This window comes from Lissotriton helveticus, chromosome 4_2 (genome assembly GCF_964261635.1).
Source record: "Lissotriton helveticus chromosome 4_2, aLisHel1.1, whole genome shotgun sequence".
Classification (NCBI taxonomy): Eukaryota; Metazoa; Chordata; class Amphibia; order Caudata; family Salamandridae; genus Lissotriton; species Lissotriton helveticus.
The window spans coordinates 110872632-110898488 of record NC_136064.1 but is presented as its reverse complement, the minus strand read 5'-3'; positions in this window follow the sequence as shown (position 1 = coordinate 110898488).

Sequence of the window (25857 nt, the reverse complement as noted above, 5' to 3'; positions counted from 1 at the left end):
CTCTTATCAACCCGCACAGCTGTCAAACTCGCTGGCCGAAAGAACTGGCTGCATGCCCCCCATTGTAAAAGGGTGCCTTCGCCCCTCTGCCCTATGACCAATGGGCAAAGGATGGAGTAGGGGACTCCGAGTGTGAAACGAGGCCTCGATTTATCCCTTTCAGTGAGGCCAGGCTGGCCTAGACCAAAACGGATGAGGAAAATGATGAAGTGCTGAATGCAGCGATTCCTCCGGAAATACGGGCAACCCAGGAGCCCCTTTTTGTTGATCCCTCTGTGCATGGAGTCACTAGGTACAATCTGCGACCTCGGCAGAGAACAGTGCACCAAAGGAGAAGTCAGATTAGATACGGGTGGACTGGGTAAGTCAAGGTGTACTTTGCTATAGTAGCAACAGAGTTAGTTTAGGATGATGAGAGATTTGTCCGCTGTTTGAACACTGGACAGGATAGCTTAAACATATTCCATTTGGGGGTACATTATACTGATCAATGTGGGAAGCCGAGCTCAGGACAGAACAAGCTCCAATGCCGGCGCTCAAGAGCACCAACATTTTAATGGAAAACAGGAGCCTGTACCAGTGATGCTCTGACGGACACTGGGAACTTGTATAATCCCCTGGTCCCATTGTTTGCTATGCATCCCTTTGGCAGGATGGTTGCTGACGAGGAGCAGCCAATGATTTCCCCTGTTCATACACATGTATTCTGGTCAACTAAGAGAAAAATACTATGTATTATTTCTGTGATTTTACTGCTATTGATTCTAGGTGAGGTTTCCTGGGATGTACTTTTACAACGCCTACCTTTACAACGCATTTTTTACACCGCAACATCCATTACAACGTACATCATTACAACGCATGCCATTACAACGAATTCTTTGAAACTACCTTTACAACGCATTCCACTACAATGCATACTACATTTACAACTCATACCATTACAACGCATTACATTGCATTACATGTAAGGTAAGTGTTGGATAGTGTAGGGGTAAAAATTACTATTCTAACTCCAGGGGGTGCAACAGTAGGGTAAGTGTTGGATAGTGTAGGGGTAAAAATTACTATTCTAACTCCAGGGGGTGCAACAGTAGGGTAAGTGTTGGATAGTGTAGGGGTAAAAATTACTATTCTAACTCCAGGGGGTGCAACAGTAGGGTAAGTGTTGGATAGTGTAAGGGTATAATGTGTTGTAATGCTATGCGTTGTAATGGTATGCGTTGTAATGACTGCGTTGTAATGGTATGCGTTGTAGTGGTGTGCGTTGTAGTGTCATGCGTTGTAATGACTGCGTTGTAAATGCATGCGTTGTAATGGATGTTGCGTTGTAAAAGTTTTGTTGTAATGGTAGTGCGTTGTAAAAGTTGCGTTGTAAAGGTTGTATACCGGTTTCCTGGGTCCTTGAACGAGATCAGACAGCCCCTTCAAATGTTGAGAACAAGGTTATTTCTCAAATCTGCACAGAAAGGACAAACCCGAGTAAGGTATTTATGGACACACATAAAAGATTTTTTGGGGAAGGTACAGCTTGTTATTCCACTGAATCCGTTACAAGTTTATGGACTTAAATTCCATTGTCACTTGTTAATTACAGGTATACTCGCCCAACCCACTTCATAGAGGTAAGGGGTGAGTTTGGTACGGGATATCCCGGCCCTTGTCTGTATTACAGAAAACCACGAGGATAGCGGTACCAGGGGCGTGATAATACCACGCATTGTGATAACTCATATATGAAAGAGCAGAACATCACCGAGTGGGCTGGCATTACCAAGATGTAACGATTTCTCGAAAAGCTGGATATTACCCTGCATGTTGTCCAATAATTAATAGTACTGACGCATTTTTGTAAGCTAACTGTTCTGGGGTAATACTGTTTAAGAGTACAAAGCCTCTAGTGAAAAAGAAGGACCCGAGCACCTTCGGAATGAATACCAGATATGCTCCTGTAGATTATCAAGGCCCACCATGTGCTCATCCAGGATTTAATTTTTTGTCCCATGGTATGTACTCAAATTTTCATAATGGTACAGATGATGTTGCTCTAGGAATGGAGCTCCCTCAAGGCGTACCTTTTAACCTCTTTGAGGCTCATGACGAGCTCAGCTCGGTGCACGGCGCTCCGGTGCTCATGATGAGCTCAGCTCGTCATGAGCCGTGGAACGCTCGGATGCGAGGAGAATTCCCCTCCTGTGCTGAGCGTTCCACGGGAGGTAATGCACCTGTGGCGAGCTAAGCTCGTCATGAGCACAGGAGCGCCGTGCCTCATGACAAGCTCAGCTCGTCATGAGCATGCGGGCGCTTTGCGCACCCCCCTCCCTCCCAGCACAGCGGAGGAATAACCCCCGCAGCGAAGGGGTTAGGTACAGTAAGCCTAGTATAAGATGGGTACAAAGAACAGTGACTGCAGAGTTTTGTGACTGAGTGACAGATTTGGAAGTGAATAATTATAGCAATGTATCACCTTTGGATATATTCTTTCTTCCATCATTACCTTTGGTGGTACAGCTTTGGCCAGGGGTGAAAGAGGCAGAGAATACTTTGGATGTAAGCTGCAGATATCGCCTGACTCTACAGTGGCAGTTTTGCATGACGACACCACCCAACTGGAAAGTATGCGGAAATATTCTGAGCAGACTAGATATGCTGATGACTTCATGCTAGCTATGAGGGGTGGTGTGTGCGCTGTAGTAGGAGACCAGCGTGTAGTCAGGATCACTAATATGGAAAAGAACATTACCCAACACATTATAGACATCCTAGAAAATATTAAAGGAATGGAGAGTGGGAATTGGAGTTGCTCACTCTTTGGTGGGTGGGGCTGGATTCTTGAAAAGGTGATTTATTTCAGTATGGTTCTGATTTCCTGTTGTGTTCTAGTCCAGTGTCTCCACTTCTGTTCCTTTTATTGCACCACTCTTCTTGCTCCTAAGAGAATATCAATTCATGATACTAATGCAACAATTATGATTCAGAAGGAAGTCGACGACCTCATGCAAATAGATGAGGGTATTTTTGAGACTTCTTCCCTCCTCACTACTTCTCTTCCCAAAGCTGATAATATGGAGTGCTCCTAAGCATGCTATAAAGAGGGTCTATTGGACTAAAAATCATGCTTTTGCATTGTTTTATGTAAGTTAGCATTCACTGCACCATTATGTGTACAGGCGCCATTTTGTATCATGATCGAAACCAATCCTTTCCCCCTTCGAGCAATGGCCTTCTCTAAGTCCTGTTTCTTCAGAGCTGAGTTTTGCTTCACTAATGAATGTACTGTTCTTATTAGCGCATACCTTTCCCTTTAGATAGAAGCCTTCTCCTAGTTGTCTAGTGGCAGGCACGGGCAGGATGACCTTGACTGGTAGATAGTGTGTGTCCAGCCCTTTGTTATTTATTGTCCAGCTGCATCTCTCTGGAAATTTCCATGGTGGGTGTGCTTACATTGGTTTAGAAATTTACATAATGTATTGTTATGCTTGCTGATGTCAGTCCCTCTGCAACACTGCTAGCGACTGGGCAGACAGGGCTCCGCTCTGAGTGTACTTCGATTAAACTATTATTGGTTTATATTCTCTACTGTCTGCCCAACTCTTCATTTAGATATGGAAGGCTCAAAGGTGGTCGTGAGTGATCCGGGTGACCTTAATCGGGCCACTTCCTTCAGTGGACAGCAACCATTGGTTACTGCCCCTCCGACCTCAGTAATGCCCTTAATTTTGAATGTAAGGGCTCCCTTGAACCTTGTTCCTCAGATAGGATGGACCAAGGAAGAAGACGGGAGAAGACCGTTGTCGGACAAGAAACTGAACCGCTGCAGACCAAACCCGGTAAGAACCCCACCACTTGCAATCCGGTTCGACCACTGGACCTGCTGCCCTTCAGAAACCCTGCCAGGCCTCCTGTAAAGTGGTCCTGTCTGCCTGTTCCTGCACCGCCTGCCCAACCACCCCAGGGCTCCAGGACCATCTGACAACGGTGGATACCCATCCGATATACAGCAACCGACTGCCAGTAATCATGACGGTACTTGTCTTGGCCGCTTGCTGAAAGCCATCCCGCTCATTGCCCACCGCCGTCCGCAAGGGGAAATAGGATTGCTGGTATCAACTGCCTCTGCGCTGATACAGAATTTCGCTCCTTTTGAGTGGTCACAGCCCCCCATGACCGATACTGCACTCAGTGGGGGGCTGTTTATAAAGTATCTTCTACTAGACTAAAAGGTGCTTCATGGACATGAAAAGTCTTGGTTGATGCTTTGCATACCTATTGCCAAGAATATTGAAAATAATTCATATTTCAAAAGTTTACTTGCCTGTAACTGAGTTTGCTTGCTTCCTAAAATAAAAGTAGCTAAAGAAAGATTTTTACAACCATTGGTCTGGAGTTGTCATTGAGTGTGTGTGCCTGCCTTCACACTACCCTCCGATACGCCTACCTGCTCAGCCCATCTACCACTAAAGAGAGTAAGGTATTATGGGCCAGATGTAGGAAGGCAAATACCGGTCGGTAACGGCCGATTACGGCTGTTACCGACCGATATTTGGTTTTTGAGATGTAGGGGGCCCAAATTTTAACGATTCTGTAAATTTACCAATTCTGTAAATTTACTGATTCTGTAAAATACCGAATCTGTAAATTTACCGAATTGGTAAATCTAGATGTAGGTGGCACTTAAAATAGTGCCACTGGCCCTTAAGAATTCGTTATTTACCATGAAATACTATTTGATGGTAAATAACGAATTCCTGTGTACATGCACATCTGTGCATGGACACCTGTGGCATGTGGCACACAGACATACCCTAAGGGCATGTATGTGTGCCACATGGCACACAAGACAGAATCAGGGGTGCAACAGGGTGTCAAAGAGACACCCTGTCCCCCTTGTCAATTCAGTAATTTTGCCTCAAGGCCCATAGGAATCAATGGCAATTACCGAATTGGTAAATAACGATTCGGTAGATTCGGTATTTTTTACCGATTTTTTACCTACATTGGATTTACCGAATCATGAATACAGAATCGGTAAAATTCGGTATTTATGAATCGGTAAATCCAATTTACCTACATCTAGACTTATCTACTTTAACCTACGTTAAGCAGGATTCTAAAAGAACATTCCTCTGCAGCACGGAAGTAATGCGAATAAATTAAGATATTTCTCCTTGTTATGCCTCTGTCGGGTAAGCGCACCATTTAGGTGCAACCCTGGGCCTACAAGTGTTTTCGGGCTGTGCCACAAAAAAGACCTAACCTCATCGTAACATATTAGTAAATCTGGACCTCAGTGTCTCGTTTTCTGCGCTCTATGCTGATATGCGCTGTGCCCCTTGGTTGATGTAAAACTGTAGTCCTTCTTCTATTATTGCAAAATGGCCCAGTTTTTGTTATTCAAAATCCGGTCACCCTACTTCATGGCCTCTCCTGCACAGGATAGTGTGTATTAGCCCCTCGTTGAGCCCTGCGGGCCCTGCACAGCTCTCCTCTCCCAGCGGTGGTCCCTGCACAGCTCTACTGTCCCAGCGGTGACCCCTGCACAGCTCTCCTGTCCCAGCGGGGGTCCCTGCACACCTCTCCTCTCCCAGCGGTGGTCCCTGCACAGCTCTCCTCTCCCAGCGGTGGTCCCTGCACAGCTCTCCTCTCCCAGCGGTGGTCCCTGCACAGCTCTCCTGTCCCAGCGGGGGTCCCTGCACAGCTCTCCTGTCCCAGCGGTGACCCCTGCACAGCTCTCCTGTCCCAGCAGTGATCCCTGCACAGCTCGCATGTCCCAGCAGTGATCCTCCTGGACCAACATCAACGATGATGACACCATCAAGATCATGAACACCATCCACTCCGGATCTCCGTCAGACCCCTGCCCGCACCACATCTTCAACAAAGCCAGCACAGCCATTGGACCCCATCTCTGGAAAGTCATCAACACCTCCTTCGAGACAGCAACCTTCCCAGAGAGCTGGAAGCACGCCGAGATCAATGTCTTACTCAAGAAACCTAAGGCTGACCCCAAGGACCTCAAGAACTTCCGGCCCATCTCCCTGCTCCTCTTCCCGGTAAAGGTCATCGAGAAGACCGTCAACGAACAACTGACCCGCTACCTCGAGGAGAACAACATCCTGGACCGGTCCCAGTCCGGGTTCCGCAGCAACCACAGCACCGAGCCTGCCCTCATTACCGCCACCGATGACATCAAGTCCCTGCTGGACAACGGAGAAACGACGGCCCTCATCGTCCTGGACCTGTCAGCCGCCTTCGACATGGTCTGCCACCACACACTACGATCATGCCTCCACAATGCCGGGATCCAAGAGAAGGCCCTGGACTGGACCACCTCCTTCCTCGCCGGCAGAACCCAGAGCGTCCGACTTCCCCTCTTCCACTCCGAAGCCACCGAGATCATCTGCGGCGTACCCCAGGGCTCATCCCTCAGCCCAACGCTGTTCAACATCTACATGGCACCGCTCGCCCACGTCGCCTGTCGGCACAACCTCAACATCATCTCCTGCGCCGATGACACCCAGCTGATCCTCTCCCTCGCCAAGGACCCCCACACCTCCAAAACCAACCTTCACAAAGGAATGAAGGCCGTCGCCGAATGGTTGAGGAACAGCCAACTGAAGCTGAACTCGGACAAGACGGAGGTCCTCATCCTCGGATCCACCCTTTTAGCCTGGGAAGACTCCTCGTGGCTGACCGCAATGGGAACCGCTCCAACACCCACCGACCACGCACGCAACCCAGGGGTCATCCTCGACTTCACCCTCTCTATGACTAAACAGGTCAACGCCGTCTCCTCCTCCTGCTTCAACCCCCTCCGCATGCTCAGCAGGATCTACAAGTGGATCCCAACAGATACAAGAAGAACTGTGACCCAGGCCCTCGTCAGCAGCAGGTTGGACTACGGAAATGCCCTCTACGCAGGAGCCTCGGCCAAACTCCTGAGATGGCTCCAACGCATCCAGAACACCTCAGCACGCCTGATCCTCGACATCCCTCGCCGCAACCACATCACCCCCCACCTGAGAGACCAGCACTGGCTCCCGGTCAACAGGAGGATAACCTTCAAGTTACACCCACGCACACAAGGCACTCCACAACACCGGACCAACGTACCTCAACAGACGACTCAGCTTCTACACCCCCACCCGTCAGCTACGATCCGCCAGCCTCGCCCTCGCTACAGTCCCCTGCATCCGAAGAGCGACCTCAGGCGGCAGATCGTTCTCCCACCTCGCCGATAAGACTTGGAACACCCTCCCCATTCACCTTCGGCAGACCCAAGACCTGCTGACCTTCAGAAAACTCCTGAAGACCTGGCTCTTCGAGCAGGTGCAGCATCCCCGACCCCAGCGCCTTGAGACCCTCACGGATGAGTAGTGCACTTTGCAAATGATATGATTGATTGATTGATAGCACTCCATTGCAACCCTGAGTTCATGCCCTGGTGTGTGAGGGGGCAGGCCTGGACAGGGCCACCCGGGTCTGTGAGTGCCCTGGTGCATGAGGGGGTCAGACGAGATAGGGCCGCCCGGCCTGTGAGTGGTCTGTGAGTGCCCTGGTCTGTGAGTGGTATGTGAGTGCCCTGGTCTGTAAGTGGTCTGTGAGTGCCCTGGTCTGTGAGTGGTCTGTGAGTGCCCTGGTCTGTGAGTGGTATGTGAGTGCCCTGGTCTGTAAGTGGTCTGTGAGTGCCCTGGTCTGTGAGTGGTCTGTGAGTGGTATGTGAGTGCCCTGGTCTGTAAGTGGTCTGTGAGTGCCCTGGTCTGTAAGTGGTCTGTGAGTGCTCTGGTCTGTGAGTGGTCTGTGAGTGCCCTGGTCTGTGAGTGCCCTGGTCTGTAAGTGGTCTGTGAGTGCCCTGGTCTGTGAGTGGTCTGTGAGTGCCCTGGTCTGTAAGTGGTCTGTGAGTGCCCTGGTCTGTGAGTGGTCTGTGAGTGGTATGTGAGTGCCCTGGTCTGTAAGTGGTCTGTGAGTGCCCTGGTCTGTAAGTGGTCTGTGAGTGCCCTGGTCTGTGAGTGCCCTGGTCTGTGAGTGGTCTGTGAGTGCCCTGGTCTGTAAGTGGTCTGTGAGTGCCCTGGTCTGTAAGTGGTCTGTGAGTGCCCTGGTCTGTGAGTGGTCTGTGAGTGGTATGTGAGTGCCCTGGTCTGTAAGTGGTCTGTGAGTGCCCTGGTCTGTAAGTGGTCTGTGAGTGCCCTGGTCTGTGAGTGGTCTGTGAGTGGTATGTGAGTGCCCTGGTCTGTAAGTGGTCTGTGAGTGCCCTGGTCTGTAAGTGGTCTGTGAGTGCCCTGGTCTGTGAGTGGTCTGTGAGTGCCCTGGTCTGTGAGTGCCCTGGTCTGTAAGTGGTCTGTGAGTGCCCTGGTCTGTGAGTGGTCTGTGAGTGCCCTGGTCTGTAAGTGGTCTGTGAGTGCCCTGGTCTGTGAGTGGTCTGTGAGTGGTATGTGAGTGCCCTGGTCTGTAAGTGGTCTGTGAGTGCCCTGGTCTGTAAGTGGTCTGTGAGTGCCCTGGTCTGTGAGTGCCCTGGTCTGTGAGTGGTCTGTGAGTGCCCTGGTCTGTAAGTGGTCTGTGAGTGCCCTGGTCTGTAAGTGGTCTGTGAGTGCCCTGGTCTGTAAGTGGTCTGTGAGTGGTCTGTGAGTGCCCTGGTCTGTGAGTGGTCTGTGAGTGGTATGTGAGTGCCCTGGTCTGTAAGTGGTCTGTGAGTGCCCTGGTCTGTAAGTGGTCTGTGAGTGCCCTGGTCTGCGAGTGGTCTGTGAGTGCCCTGGTCTATGAGTGGTCTGTGAGTGCCCTGGTTTGTGAGTGCCCTGGTCTGTAAGTGGTCTGTGAGTGCCCTGGTCTGTAAGTGGTCTGTGAGTGCCCTGGTCTGTGAGTGGTCTGTGAGTGTCCTGGTCTGTGAGTGCCCTGGTCTGTAAGTGGTCTGTGAGTGCCCTGGTCTGTGAGTGGTCTGTGAGTGGTATGTGAGTGCCCTGGTCTGTAAGTGGTCTGTGAGTGCCCTGGTCTGTAAGTGGTCTGTGAGTGCCCTGGTCTGTGAGTGCCCTGGTCTGTGAGTGGTCTGTGAGTGCCCTGGTCTGTAAGTGGTCTGTGAGTGCCCTGGTCTGTAAGTGGTCTGTGAGTGCCCTGGTCTGCGAGTGGTCTGTGAGTGCCCTGGTCTATGAGTGGTCTGTGAGTGCCCTGGTTTGTGAGTGCCCTGGTCTGTAAGTGGTCTGTGAGTGCCCTGGTCTGTGAGTGGTCTGTGAGTGCCCTGGTCTGTAAGTGGTCTGTGAGTGCCCTGGTCTGTAAGTGGTCTGTGAGTGCCCTGGTCTGTGAGTGCCCTGGTCTGTGAGTGGTCTGTGAGCGGTATGTGAGTGCCCTGGTCTGTAAGTGGTCTGTGAGTGCCCTGGTCTGTAAGTGGTCTGTGAGTGCCCTGGTCTGCGAGTGGTCTGTGAGTGCCCTGGTCTATGAGTGGTCTGTGAGTGCCCTGGTTGGTGAGTGCCCTGGTCTGTAAGTGGTCTGTGAGTGCCCTGGTCTGTAAGTGGTCTGTGAGTGCCCTGGTCTGTGAGTGGTCTGTGAGTGCCCTGGTCTGTGAGTGCCCTGGTCTGTGAGTGCCCTGTTCTGTGAGTGGTCTGTGAGTGCCCTGGTCTGTAAGTGGTCTGTGAGTGCCCTGGTCTGTAAGTGGTCTGTGAGTGCCCTGGTCTGTAAGTGGTCTGTGAGTGGTCTGTGAGTGGTCTGTGAGTGGTATGTGAGTGCCCTGGTCTGTAAGTGGTCTGTGAGTGCCCTGGTCTGTAAGTGGTCTGTGAGTGCCCTGGTCTGCGAGTGGTCTGTGAGTGCCCTGGTCTATGAGTGGTCTGTGAGTGCCCTGGTTTGTGAGTGCCCTGGTCTGTAAGTGGTCTGTGAGTGCCCTGGTCTGTAAGTGGTCTGTGAGTGCCCTGGTCTGTGAGTGCCCTGGTCTGTAAGTGGTCTGTGAGTGCCCTGGTCTGTAAGTGGTCTGTGAGTGCCCTGGTCTGTGAGTGGTCTGTGAGTGCCCTGGTCTGTGAGTGCCCTGGTCTGTAAGTGGTCTGTGAGTGCCCTGGTCTGTGAGTGGTCTGTGAGTGCCCTGGTCTGTGAGTGGTCTGTGAGTGCCCTGGTCTGTAAGTGGTCTGTGAGTGCCCTGGTCTGTGAGTGGTCTGTGAGTGCCCTGGTCTGTGAGTGGTCTGTGAGTGCCCTGGTCTGTAAGTGGTCTGTGAGTGCCCTGGTCTGTGAGTGGTCTGTGAGTGCCCTGGTCTGTGAGTGCCCTGGTCTGTAAGTGGTCTGTGAGTGCCCTGGTCTGTGAGTGGTCTGTGAGTGCCCTGGTCTGTGAGTGGTCTGTGAGTGCCCTGGTCTGTAAGTGGTCTGTGAGTGCCCTGGTCTGTGAGTGGTCTGTGAGTGTCCTGGTCTGTGAGTGCCCTGGTCTGTGAGTGCCCTGGTCTGTGATTGGTCTGTGAGTGTCCTGGTCTGTGAGTTCCCTGGTCTGTGAGTGGCCTGTGAGTGTCCCGGCCTGTGAGTGCCCTGGTCTGTGAGTGGCCTGTGATTGCCCTGGTCTGTGAGTGGTCTGTGAGTGCCCTGGTCTGTGAGTGGTCTGTGAGTGCCCTGGTCTGTGAGTGGTCTGTGAGTGCCCTGGTCTGTGAGTGGTCTGTGAGTGGTCTGTGAGTGCCCTGGTCTGTGAGTGGCCTGTGAGTGCCCTGGTCTGTGAGTGGCCTGTGAGTGTCCTGGTCTGTGAGTGCCCTGGTCTGTAAGTGGTCTGTGAGTGCCCTGGTCTGTGAGTGGTCTGTGAGTGCCCTGGTCTGTGAGTGCCCTGGTCTGTAAGTGGTCTGTGAGTGCCCTGGTCTGTGAGTGGTCTGTGAGTGTCCTGGTCTGTGAGTGCCCTGGTCTGTGAGTGCCCTGGTCTGTGATTGGTCTGTGAGTGTCCTGGTCTGTGAGTTCCCTGGTCTGTGAGTGGCCTGTGAGTGTCCTGGCCTGTGAGTGCCCTGGTCTGTGAGTGGCCTGTGATTGCCCTGGTCTGTGAGTGGTCTGTGAGTGCCCTGGTCTGTGAGTGGTCTGTGAGTGCCCTGGTCTGTGAGTGGTCTGTGAGTGCCCTGGTCTGTGAGTGGTCTATGAGTGGTCTGTGAGTGCCCTGGTCTGTGAGTGGCCTGTGAGTGACCTGGTCTGTGAGTGGCCTGTGAGTGTCCTGGTCTGTGAGTGCCCTGGTCTGTAAGTGGTCTGTGAGTGCCCTGGTCTGTGAGTGGTCTGTGAGTGCCCTGGTCTGTGAGTGCCCTGGTCTGTAAGTGGTCTGTGAGTGCCCTGGTCTGTGAGTGGTCTGTGAGTGTCCTGGTCTGTGAGTGCCCTGGTCTGTAAGTGGTCTGTGAGTGCCCTGGTCTGTGAGTGGTCTGTGAGTGCCCTGGTCTGTGAGTGGCCTGTGAGTGCCCTGGTCTGTGAGTGGCCTGTGAGTGCCCTGGCCTGTGAGTGCCCTGGTCTGTGAGTGGCCTGTGAGTGCCCTGGTCTGTGAGTGGCCTGTGATTGCCCTGGTCTGTGAGTGCCCTGGTCTGTGAGTGGTCTGTGAGTGCCCTGGGGTGTGAGTGGTCTGTGAGTGGTCTGTGAGTGTCCTGGCCTGTGAGTGCCCTGGTCTGTGAGTGGTCTGTGAGTGGCCTGTGAGTGCCCTGGTCTGTGAGTGCCCTGGTCTGTGAGTGGTCTGTGAGTGGTCTGTGAGTGGTCTGTGGGTCTGTTGTGCGTGTCCTCGAGCTGTGAGGCTCTCACTCTGTAGTTGCTCCTCACAGCAGCTTATCTTGAGGATGGGCGCGGCCCCCTCGCCCTCCCAGAACATTTCCGATCGGAAGGGATTAAAGGGGGGGTGGGGGGGGTTTGACGCCCCCACGGGAGGTGTCTGCGTGCCCTGGGAGGGGACAGACGTACAGACAGAGACGCCCTTCGAACTGCCACTAATTTCATTGAGGAGCTTAAACGACGCCTGGTTTGAAAAAAAATTAAAATAAATGCCAACGCCCGAGATATGACTCAGGAGCCCCCGCAGCCCTACTACCCCCGGCCCCTGCCAGGATGCCTACTCACACTCCTACTCACAGGCCTACTCACAGGCCTACTCACACTCCTACTCACAGGCCTACTCACAGGCCTACTCACATGCCTACTCACAGTCCTGCTCACAGGCCTACTCACACTCCTACTCACAGGCCTACTCACACTCCTACTCACAGGCCTACTCACAGGCCTACTCACAGGCCTACTCACAGGCCTACTCACACGCCTACTCACATGCCTACTCACAGGCCTACTCACACTCCTACTCACATGCCTACTCACAGGCCTACTCACACTCCTACTCACATGCCTACTCACAGGCCTACTCACACGCCTACTCACAGGCCTACTCACACTCCTACTCACATGCCTACTCACAGGCCTACTCACACTCCTACTCACATGCCTACTCACAGGCCTACTCACACTCCTACTCACAGGCCTACTCACAGGCCTACTCACACTCCTACTCACAGGCCTACTCACAGGCCTACTCACATGCCTACTCACAGTCCTGCTCACAGGCCTACTCACACTCCTACTCACAGGCCTACTCACACTCCTACTCACAGGCCTACTCACAGGCCTACTCACAGGCCTACTCACAGGCCTACTCACACGCCTACTCACATGCCTACTCACAGGCCTACTCACACTCCTACTCACATGCCTACTCACAGGCCTACTCACACTCCTACTCACATGCCTACTCACAGGCCTACTCACACGCCTACTCACAGGCCTACTCACACTCCTACTCACATGCCTACTCACAGGCCTACTCACACTCCTACTCACATGCCTACTCACAGGCCTACTCACACTCCTACTCACATGCCTACTCACAGGCCTACTCTCACTCCTACTCACAGGCCTACTCACAGGCCTACTCACAGGCCTACTCACAGACCTACTCACACCCCTACTCACAGGCCTACTCACAGGCCTACTCACAGGCCTACTCACAGACCTACTCACAGGCCTACTCACAGGCCTACTCACAGACCTACTCACACCCCTACTCACAGGCCTACTCACAGGCCTACTCACAGGCCTACTCACAGGCCTACTCACAGGCCTACTCACAGACCTACTCACAGGCCTACTCACACCCCTACTCACAGGCCTACTCACAGGCCTACTCACAGGCCTACTCACAGACCTACTCACAGGCCTACTCACATGCCTACTCACAGGCCTACTCACAGGCCTACTCACAGGCCTACTCACAGACCTACTCACACCCCTACTCACAGGCCTACTCACAGGCCTACTCACACCCCTACTCACAGGCCTACTCACAGGCCTACTCACAGGCCTACTCACAGACCTACTCACACCCCTACTCACAGGCCTACTCACAGGCCTACTCACAGGCCTACTCACAGACCTACTCACAGGCCTACTCACATGCCTACTCACACTCCTACTCACAGGCCTACTCACACGCCTACTCACACTCCTACTCACAGGCCTACTCACATGCCTACTCACAGGCCTACTCACACTCCTACTCACACTCCTACTCACACTCCTACTCACAGGCCTACTCACACTCCTACTCACAGGCCTACTCACATGCCTACTCACACTCCTACTCACAGGCCTACTCACATGCCTACTCACAGGCCGACTCACACTCCTACTCACACTCCTACTCACATGCCTACTCACAGGCCTACTCACACGCCTACTCACAGGCCTACTCACAGGCCTACTCACACTCCTACTCACAGGCCTACTCACACCCCTACTCACACTCCTACTCACAGGCCTACTCACACGCCTACTCACAGGCCTACTCACACGCCTACTCACACTCCTACTCACATGCCTACTCACAGGCCTACTCACACTCCTACTCACACTCCTACTCACATGCCTACTCACAGGCCTACTTACACTCCTACTCACAGGCCTACTCACACGCCTACTCACACTCCTACTCACAGGCCTACTCACATGCCTACTCACAGGCCTACTCACACTCCTACTCACACTCCTACTCACATGCCTACTCACAGGCCTACTCACACGCCTACTCACAGGCCTACTCACACGCCTACTCACACTCCTACTCACATGCCTACTCACAGGCCTACTCACACTCCTACTCACACTCCTACTCACATGCCTACTCACAGGCCTACTCACACTCCTACTCACAGGCCTACTCACACGCCTACTCACACTCCTACTCACAGGCCTACTCACAGGCCTACTCACATGCCTACTCACAGGCCTACTCACACGCCTACTCACAGGCCTACTCACACGCCTACTCACAGGCCTACTCACACTCCTACTCACAGGCCTACTCACACTCCTACTCACAGGCCTACTCACACTCCTACTCACAGGCCTACTCACATGCCTACTCACAGGCCTACTCACACTCCTACTCACAGGCCTACTCACAGGCCTACTCACAGGCCTACTCACACTCCTACTCACAGGCCTACTCACATGCCTACTCACAGGCCTACTCACACTCCTACTCACAGGCCTACTCACACGCCTACTCACAGGCCTACTCACAGGCCTACTCACAGGCCTACTCACAGGCCTACTCACATGCCTACTCACAGGCCTACTCACACTCCTACTCACAGGCCTACTCACAGGCCTACTCACATGCCTACTCACAGGCCTACTCACACTCCTACTCACAGGCCTACTCACACGCCTACTCACAGGCCTACTCACAGGCCTACTCACAGGCCTACTCACAGGCCTACTCACATGCCTACTCACAGGCCTACTCACACTCCTACTCACAGGCCTACTCACAGGCCTACTCACATGCCTACTCACAGGCCTACTCACACTCCTACTCACAGGCCTACTCACACGCCTACTCACAGGCCTACTCACAGGCCTACTCACACGCCTACTCACAGGCCTACTCACACTCCTACTCACAGGCCTACTCACATGCCTACTCACAGGCCTACTCACACTCCTACTCACAGGCCTACTCACAGGCCTACTCACATGCCTACTCACAGGTCTACTCACACTCCTACTCACAGGCCTACTCACACTCCTACTCACACTCCTACTCACAGGCCTACTCACAGGCCTACTCACATGCCTACTCACAGGCCTACTCACACTCCTACTCACAGGCCTACTCACACGCCTACTCACAGGCCTACTCACAGGCCTACTCACACGCCTACTCACAGGCCTACTCACACTCCTACTCACAGGCCTACTCACAGGCCTACTCACACTCCTACTCACAGGCCTACTCACACTCCTACTCACAGGCCTACTCACACTCCTACTCACAGGCCTACTCACATGCCTACTCACAGGCCTACTCACACTCCTACTCACAGGCCTACTCACAGGCCTACTCACAGGCCTACTCACACTCCTACTGACAGGCCTACTCACAGGCCTACTCACAGGCCTACTCACATGCCTACTCACAGGCCTACTCACACTCCTACTCACAGGCCTACTCACACGCCTACTCACAGGCCTACTCACAGGCCTACTCACAGGCCTACTCACACTCCTACTCACAGGCCTACTCACATGCCTACTCACAGGCCTACTCACACTCCTACTCACAGGCCTACTCACAGGCCTACTCACAGGCCTACTCACATGCCTACTCACAGGCCTACTCACACTCCTACTCACAGGCCTACTCACACGCCTACTCACAGGCCTACTCACAGGCCTACTCACAGGCCTACTCACAGGCCTACTCACATGCCTACTCACAGGCCTACTCACACTCCTACTCACAGGCCTACTCACAGGCCTACTCACACTCCTACTCACAGGCCTACTCACACGCCTACTCACAGGCCTACTCACATGCCTACTCACAGGCCTACTCACAGGCCTACTCACACTCCTACTCACAGGCCTACTCACAGGCCTACTCACACTCCTACTCACAGGCCTACTCACATGCCTACTCACAGGCCTACTCACACTCCTACTCACAGGCCTACTCACAGGCCTACTCACAGGCCTACTCACACTCCTACTCACAGGCCTACTCACAGGCCTACTCACATGCCTACTCACAGGCCTACTCACACTCCTACTCACAGGCCTACTCACACGCCTACTCACAGGCCTACTCACAGGCCTACTCACAGGCCTACTCACAGGCTTACTCACATGCCTACTCACAGGCCTACTCACACTCCTACTCACAGGCCTACTCACAGGCCTACTCACATGCCTACTCACAGGCCTACTCACACTCCTACTCACAGGCCTACTCACACGCCTACTCACAGGCCTACTCACAGGCCTACTCACACGCCTACTCACAGGCCTACTCACATTCCTACTCACAGGCCTACTCACAGGCCTACTCACACTCCTACTCACAGGCCTACTCACACTCCTACTCACAGGCCTACTCACACTCCTACTCACAGGCCTACTCACATGCCTACTCACAGGCCTACTCACACTCCTACTCACAGGCCTACTCACAGGCCTACTCACAGGCCTACTCACACTCCTACTCACAGGCCTACTCACAGGCCTACTCACATGCCTACTCACAGGCCTACTCACACTCCTACTCACAGGCCTACTCACACGCCTACTCACAGGCCTACTCACAGGCCTACTCACAGGCCTACTCACAGGCCTACTCACAGGCCTACTCACACTCCTACTCACAGGCCTCACAGGCCTACTCACACTCCTACTCACAGGCCTAGTCACAGGCCTACTCACATGCCTACTCACAGGCCTACTCACATGCCTACTCACAGGCCTACTCACACTCCTACTCACAGGCCTACTCACATGCCTACTCACAGACCCTACTCACACTCCTACTCACAGGCCTACTCACAGGCCTACTCACATGCCTACTCACAGTCCTGCTCACAGGCCTACTCACACTCCTACTCACAGGCCTACTCACACTCCTACTCACAGGCCTACTCACATGCCTACTCACAGGCCTACTCACACTCCTACTCACAGGCCTACTCACACGCCTACTCACAGGCCTACTCACACTCCTACTCACAGGCCTACTCACACTCCTACTCACAGGCCTACTCACACTCCTACTCACATGCCTACTCACAGGCCTACTCACACTCCTACTCACAGGCCTACTCACAGGCCTACTCACAGGCCTACTCACACTCCTACTCACAGGCCTACTCACAGGCCTACTCACAGGCCTACTCACAGGCCTACTCACACTCCTACTCACAGGCCTACTCACACGCCTACTCACAGGCCTACTCACAGGCCTACTCACAGGCCTACTCACAGGCCTACTCACAGGCCTACTCACATGCCTACTCACAGGCCTACTCACACTCCTACTCACAGGCCTACTCACAGGCCTACTCACATGCCTACTCACAGGCCTACTCACACTCCTACTCACAGGCCTACTCACACGCCTACTCACAGGCCTACTCACAGGCCTACTCACACGCCTACTCACAGGCCTACTCACACGCCTACTCACAGGCCTACTCACACTCCTACTCACAGGCCTACTCACACTCCTACTCACAGGCCTACTCACACTCCTACTCACAGGCCTACTCACATGCCTACTCACAGGCCTACTCACACTCCTACTCACAGGCCTACTCACAGGCCTACTCACAGGCCTACTCACACTCCTACTCACAGGGCTACTCACAGGCCTACTCACATGCCTACTCACAGGCCTACTCACACTCCTACTCACAGGCCTACTCACACGCCTACTCACAGGCCTACTCACACTCCTACTCACAGGCCTACTCACAGGCCTACTCACATGCCTACTCACAGGCCTACTCACATGCCTACTCACAGGCCTACTCACACTCCTACTCACAGGCCTACTCACATGCCTACTCACAGGCCTACTCACACTCCTACTCACAGGCCTACTCACAGGCCTACTCACATGCCTACTCACAGTCCTGCTCACAGGCCTACTCACACTCCTACTCACAGGCCTACTCACACTCCTACTCACAGGCCTACTCACATGCCTACTCACAGGCCTACTCACGCTCCTACTCACAGGCCTACTCACAGGCCTACTCACATGCCTACTCACAGTCCTACTCACAGGCCTACTCACACTCCTACTCACAGGCCTACTCACATGCCTACTCACAGGCCTACTCACAGGCCTACTCATACGCCTACTCACACTCCTACTCACATGCCTAATCACAGGCCTACTCACACGCCTACTCACAGTCCTACTCACAGGCCTACTCACAGGCCTACTCACAGGCCTACTCACACTCCTACTCACAGGCCTACTCACAGGCCTACTCACATGCCTACTCACAGGCCTACTCACACTCCTACTCACAGGCCTACTCACACTCCTACTCACAGGCCTACTCACAGGCCTACTCACAGGCCTACTCACACGCCTACTCACACTCCTACTCACAGGCCTACTCACAGGCCTACTCACACTCCTACTCACAGGCCTACTCACACTCCTACTCACAGGCCTACTCACAGGCCTACTCACAGGCCTACTCACACGCCTACTCACACTCCTACTCACACTCCTACTCACAGGCCTACTCACAGGCCTACTCACAGGCCTACTCACAGGCCTACTCACAGGCCTACTCACAGTCCGACTCACACTCCTTCTCACAGGCCTCCTCACACTCCTACTCACAGGCCTACTCACAGGCCTACTCACACTCCTACTCACAGGCCTACTCACAGGCCTACTCACAGGCCTACTCACACGCCTACTCACACTCCTACTCACACTCCTACTCACAGGCCTACTCACACTCCTACTCACAGGCCTACTCACAGGCCTACTCACAGGCCTACTCACACGCCTACTCACACTCCTACTCACAGGCCTACTCACAGGCCTACTCACAGGCCTACTCACAGGCCTACTCACAGGCCTACTCACAGTCCGACTCACACTCCTTCTCACAGGCCTCCTCACACTCCTACTCACAGGCCTACTCACAGGCCTACTCACAGGCCTACTCACAGGCCTACTCACAGACCTACTCACAGGCCTACTCACAGGCCTACTCACAGGCCTACTCACACGCCTACTCACACTCCTACTCACACTCCTACTCACAGGCCTACTCACACTCCTACTCACAGGCCTATTCACAGGCCTACTCACAGGCCTACTCACACGCCTACTCACACTCCTACTCACAGGCCTACTCACAGGCCTACTCACAGGCCTACTCACAGTCCGACTCACACTCCTTCTCACAGGCCTCCTCACACTCCTACTCACAGGCCTACTCACAGGCCTACTCACACCCCTACAAATATGAATATTTGGACCGCTCCAGATCACCCAAAGCTTTAAGAATGACCCGAAGCGCTGGTATTATTTTGAATCTTCTGGAATCAGGCGATCTTTGGCTCTGGCGTTTTCCAAAATTATGGATGCTCCTGAAATGCCACGTAATCCAGGCTGATCCCTCAGCTTGGGTAAGGTGGTGTAATCACCGCTTGCTTAGATATAGTATATCTATATCTACCTTATATATAGACACATAGTAACCTATAAGTCACGCCTATGGCAGGCCTTATCAATCCTGGAGGCAGAGTGCTTGGTTTTATGTGAGAGGGTGCCCTAGTATTAGCCCATCTGCAGCTTTCGGAACCATGTCCTTATAGCTGTTCTATGATATAGCCATACCATATACTCTTAAGTGCATTATAATCCTCATGGTTAATTCTAATTTTGGATTGGCTTTATCAAAACATGTCGTGTAAGGTGTCAAACACTTTGGAATACTACCCACCCGCCAGTTCTGGTGGCGGGGGTAGCATTCCACCCTTCTAGAGGGAGAAGACATGTAGTTACTGCTTTACCCGGTTAAAGTTAAACAGAGCCTCGGCATCACAAAATGGATGCTGCTGCCACAGACACGAGTCTCACCTCCTGCTGCTGGGGGAAACTCCAGCAAGGGAGGCCTGGACAATAGGTTTCCTGTCAGGGGAGGTGCTGGCACCTCCCCAGACAGGGGTTTGTGTATAGGGGCAGGGTGGGCTGCATTCAGTGAATGCTTTCTAGACACTGCCTGGGGCACACTAGGTGCTCCATGCATTTCCTAGTCCAAACCAGTTGCTGGGGCACTCAAGCCCCACTCTGGCATGAAACTGGACAAAGGGAAAGGGGTGTAACCACCCCCTACTCAGGTCCACCCATAGGAGGGACCTAGCAGGTAATCCAGCCCCTAAAATCAGTATAAAGATAGGAGCTGTGTTTAGAGACTTTAGATTTATCCTGGAAGAAACTTTGACATGAACTCTTGGACCTTCGACGTTCTATACCGACTAGAAGACTGAACACATCTCCCTTGTGGTCAAGGAGTGACCACCCTGTTCAAACAGGCACCACCAGTAACTTGCTGGTCTGCTTTGTCGATGCTCCAGCCGGAACCCGAAGACTCAGCGACACACAAACTGGACTTTCTGACTTCTCTGACTCCGACCCACATCCACAGCAAAGCTGAGACCCGTGGCGGACACGAGAGATGTGGGACCGGACACCCTGGACATCCTGCACTTTGCTAACTGCTCAACTCCCGAGGTACTGGGGTATGAGAAGCCCCAGACCCGAGTGCCATTTACACCAAAGCTCAGCCCTCCACACTTCATGAGTGCCGCTTGGGGCTTGCTCTTGCATTTTAGCTCGACTCGTCTTCTCGGTTGCTATCCCGCTGGCTAGTTAGCCCTCCGAAGATTTCCTTTTGAAACTACACCACTTTCCTGGTTGCTCCAGGTTTGTGCCAGCTTCCCTACAAAGGAGAAGCTCTCCAGACCTTGCTGGTTTGAACTGAAGCCAATCTTCACTTCCTGCGTGGATTGCGTGTGCCAAGGTTTGTTGGTTCCAATCCGGATACCGACACCGCAGTCAACTAGATCCTTTATGGGACAGCTCGAATCCAGCTCCTAGTTGTCGTCGACACCTCCTGGTCCTCGTGGCTGCAGAGACAAGCTTCACCACTTCACCTGAATCAACTCAACATCGCCTGGTTCCTACCTGGTTCCTTCCTGGTCACTCGCTAGTGACCCAGACTCTGTCCCCTCTGCTTTCAGGTTCTTCTCATCTCCGATCCACCCTTGGATCCACCCGGACACTTTTCCTCTAGTCGCCTGAAGCACTTCTTTGCAGTTCTCCATAGAAAACATCAACGAAACCCGACACGAAAAGACACCTATGCACCCGGCTTTCCTGGGTGAGGTAACTCGAGTACTCCGGTGCTCCCGTGGGTGTTGACTCTCGAAGTGTCCTAGTTTAAAGGGGTTTTACCATAGTCCATCCCGAAGTGTCCTGAATCAGTAACTTTGTAACTTCTTCGTTCTCCTTTATAAGTCAATGGTAACTCGCGACTGTGTTTAGACACTGCACGCGTCTCCCGTGGGTCTCCTACTTCCTAACCTTTGGTTGTTTAGTGTAGCCCCAGCGATCCCCTAGGCCCTAGGCCTATTCACTATTTCTGAAGTGGTTCTTATACCACTTACTTAGTATATGGTTTGTGAGGTCCCTAGGGCAAAACTGTATTTGTGCAACTTATAGTATGCTTAATGAGTAACTTGTGATATACTTTTACCTCCGACCTCATAAAGAGTGCAGAGGGGTTGTGTTAGATATAAATATATATATATTTGAATTTTTTGAATTTAAAATTATTTATAAAGCGCACTTTCACCAGCGGTTTCATGGCGCTACAACAGACAAACCTTGAAGGGTGGGAAATGAGAGAGATAAATGAAATGTGAACAGAAGTAACGAGTGGTCTAGTTAAAAGCTTTGGCGAATAGATAGGTCTTGAGCTTTTTTCGGAATTGAGGATAAAGAGGTATGGACCTAAGCTCTAAAGGCAAGGAATTCCATAGAATTGGTGCGAGGGTGGAAAACTTTGAGCCTCCCCATTTCTTCCTCCGGAAGCGGGAAACTGTCAGGAGGGCTTGCGAGGCTGAGCGTAGTGCCCTAGTGGGAACGTAGGGAACTATCTCTGTTGTAATGAAGGCCGGAGCCATGCCCAGTCGTACTTGACAGATGATACAAGCAAGTTTAAACTGGACACGTTCACGAACAGGAAGCCAGTGAAGGGATTTGAGAAGGGGTGTTACATGATGGAATTTTGGGAGATTGAATACCAGCCGAGCCGCCTGGTTCTGTATCAACTGCAAACGCCTTAAGCTATATGCAGGTAAACCTGCATATAGGGCGTTGCCATAGTCCAGGCGGGAGATAACCATTGCCAAGATGATCGTTTTCAGGGCATCAGAAGAAAAGAAGCGGGATACCTTGCGTATGGTGCGAAGTGACAGAAAGGAAGAGGACACCACAGCGCTAACTTGGGAGTGGAGGGTGAGCTCAGAATTGAGTTTAATGCCTAATGTTTTGACTGAGGTAGAGGGGACGGGGGGAGGGCCAAGGGAAGGGGGCCAGAAAAGTGAGGACCAGGGACTGGATGAACCACCCGTCAATACCAGCTCGGCCTTATCCGGGTTAAGTTTCAGATGGTTGTGGTTCATCCAGTCCCGGATAAAAATCATAATAGACTGAAAATTAAGGATGGAAGCAGGGGAAGGAGATAGATTGAACACAAGTTGGAGGTCATCCGCATAGTTGTATACGTCGACCTCCATTTGCTGTAGTGCAAAAATTAAAGGGGAGATATAAAGATTAAACAAAAGGGGTGAAAGGGAGGAACCTTGGGGGACCCCGCACTGAACTTTCAGGAAGTCCGCAGAAAAATCACCCAGGCGGACGGCCTGGGTGCGGTCCCTCAGGAAAGAGGATAACCATACCAGGGCGGTCCCTCCGATCCCCGCCGCCCTGACACGGGAAAGCAGGATGGTGTGGTCAACCGTGTCAAAGGCGGCTGAGAGGTCGAGGAGGATCAAAGCCTGGGTCTGGTTGGTATCCATACCCTCCCTGAGGTTGTCGAGGACCGAGAGTATAACGGACTCAGTAGAGTGTGCGGGGCGGAAACCAGCCTGTCGGGGGGCTAAGACTCCATGCTCCTCCACAAAAGTGCTCAAAGAACTGGTGACATGACGTTCGAGCACTTTGGACAGAAATGGTAGGAGAGAGATGGGGCGATAGTTGGAGGGGACCGAGGGGTCTGCGCCAGGTTTCTTCAGAATGGGGACAATGACTGCTGTCTTCAAGGAGCTGGGAACAACCCCCTGAGTAAGAGAGCTATTGAGGAAGTGGAGAGCTGGGTCCGGACACGAGGTGAAAATGTGACGGAGGATGTGCGCAGGGCAGATGTCTAATGGGGAGCCAGATTTAACAAGAGGAATTATCGAGAACAGGGATTCCTTGGTCAGAGGAGGAGGGCACTGAGGGTCAACAAAAGAAGGGGAAGGTGGGGGAATATTGGCTTTGATAATGGCAATCTTCTTATAAAGAAATTATTTAAGGAGTGGCAGAGATCCTGGGAGGGAGTGGGCTTTAGAGATGTCCTGTCGGAGAATGCCAGATTGTGAACAATCGAGAAAATTTCCCTTGATTGATTCTCCGCTGCAAGGATCTTAGAGGAAAAGTAGGCCGTTTTGGCGGCCAATATAGCCTTCTTGTATTGGGCCAGAGTATTGGTAAACTCAGATCTGAGAGAGGGGCAGTAATTCCTCCTCCAGGCACGCTCGGCTCGGCGCACCGCTAGTTTGGAGGTCTTAAGATCTTCATTAAACCGCAGGTTAGCGTCCTTCTCTCGCTTTGAAGTTATCCGCTTCAACGGGGCAACGGAGTCACAGCTTGAGGAGAGCCAGTGTTCAATGGCAGTGGCCTGAGAGAGAGTGGATAAACCATGTAGGGTGGGGCGGGAAGAGGTTAGTGATGTGGATAATTTTTCGGGATCCACTCGGCTCCATGATCAAACCCACACATTTTTAGGAAGCGGGGGCCTGACAGTGGGGTTGATGGGGAGGGAAAATGAGATCAAATGATGGTCTGACCAAGTGCAAGGTGAGATAGATAGGGAGTTTACCGGACAATTTAGGGACCAGATCTGATCTAAAATGTGTCCTTTGACGTGAGTGGGGGAGTGGACATAGGATACAAAATTAAGGGATTGGAGGATATCTGAAAACTCTCTAGAGGACGGACATTCTGCTGGGTCTGTAGGCCAAAAATTAAAGTCTCCCAATAATAAGATAGAGGAGTTATTAACCGTAAGGGTGGCCAATACCTCCTGAAACTCGGAGAGAAACAATAAGGATGATTGAGGGGGGCGGTAAGTGAGAAGGCAAGTAAGGGGGGGAGTGGTAGATGTGGTACGAATGGCCAGATACTCTGTAGTGGCAATACCTGGCAAAGATAGTAGTTGAAAGGGAAGGTCAGCTCGGGTAATGACCGCTACACCACCTCCCGCCCTACCAGCAGAACGGTCAGCACGTAGGGCATAATATGGGGCGGGGAGAGTGGCCAGTAAAACGGGGAGGGAGTCGTCACTAAACCAAGTTTCTGTTAAGAAGAAAAGATCCGGTGCGTGGAGATCCAACAGCACCGCCAGTTCGTGTGAATGGGCCACTGCTGACCGGGTATTGAGGTAGTAGGCTGAGAGAGTCCTAGGTAATGTTGGGCTAGTATCTCCTTCGGGGGAGGGGGGGCAGGGGACAAGTCAAGAGAAGATATAAGGGAACAAACAGAGGCGGGTAGAGACCAAGTACCCTGAAGACTGAGGAGTTGGGGGGAAGTGTAGGTGATGAATTGGGCAGAGTGGAGTGCCCCTAGCCCCGGTCGGTCGCGGACGGGCGCAGACGGGCTTGCCTTTGGCGCGCAATCGTCGCGCCCGCTGCGCCCGTCCGCTGCGCTTCCGGCCAATGCACATGATTTTATAGCAGCGTTATGGGCGGTGGGGGGGGGTGTGGCCAGCGAGGTGGGCGGGGCTAAGTCCCTCGCTGGAAATGGATCGAGAGGAAAGATTCCCCGTGACAGCGTCAAGTCGGCTGTTCGGGGGTTTAGAAGATATGATATATACCTTGTGTGGTGTCCTTTCATTTGGTACTCAAGGGATTATATATGGTAAAACAGCTGGCTTCACGTGCTCTCTGTAGTCTTAGCCTAAGACTGCTGGTCCATGCTACCATAGGATAGCTGGTCTATAAGGTTGACTTTACAACCACCATCAACAAGGGTCGTTTAGACTGGTGCAAGGTGCCCACTAGAATAGTGGACATCATATGCCAGGCCAACACAACTACCAAATCCTAACTTTACTACTACTAAATGCCTTCTGTGAATACCAAAAGTAGTAAGTTTAGGATTTTGTCTTACGGTTGTTCTGTGAATCGGGCCCTGTGGGCCCCTAGTCATTACCAATGTATGTTCAATAAATAAACAACTGCGAGCATGCCCATCCCTACATTAGACAAACAGCGCCACCATGCGGCATTCTGCCATAAGTGCCGGAGTTGACAGCTTAGTACCGGTGCCAAGCACCAGAAACTGCCCGGCTCAAATTAAGCCCTGTGCATAATTTGCCTTTTCTTGTGGCATATTTTAGTCAACCCTACCACATAATTTGGTCCTCCCTTGTCGCATTATTGTAGTGGTCCTGCGTATAACTGAAGCGCGTTGAGTGTGCATTTAAAGAGGAGGTGCGGTACAGGGTGTGTGTACGCTCGTAGAAAGAGACACAGCTCAGCCGTGCCCCATTACAAACATCTGGATGCGACTCCATTCAAATTGTCCAATATTCAAGCGTAATATGCTGTATGTACAATAATAACATGACACAACATCTGGAAAAAGAAGACACTCTTAGGAATGCAAGTTCAAGCAATGTGTGTAAAATACAAGCATGGGTTACCTTACCGTTTTTTACACTCATTTTTCAGTAATCTTTCAGTGGTTTCACCTGTAAAGTTAAG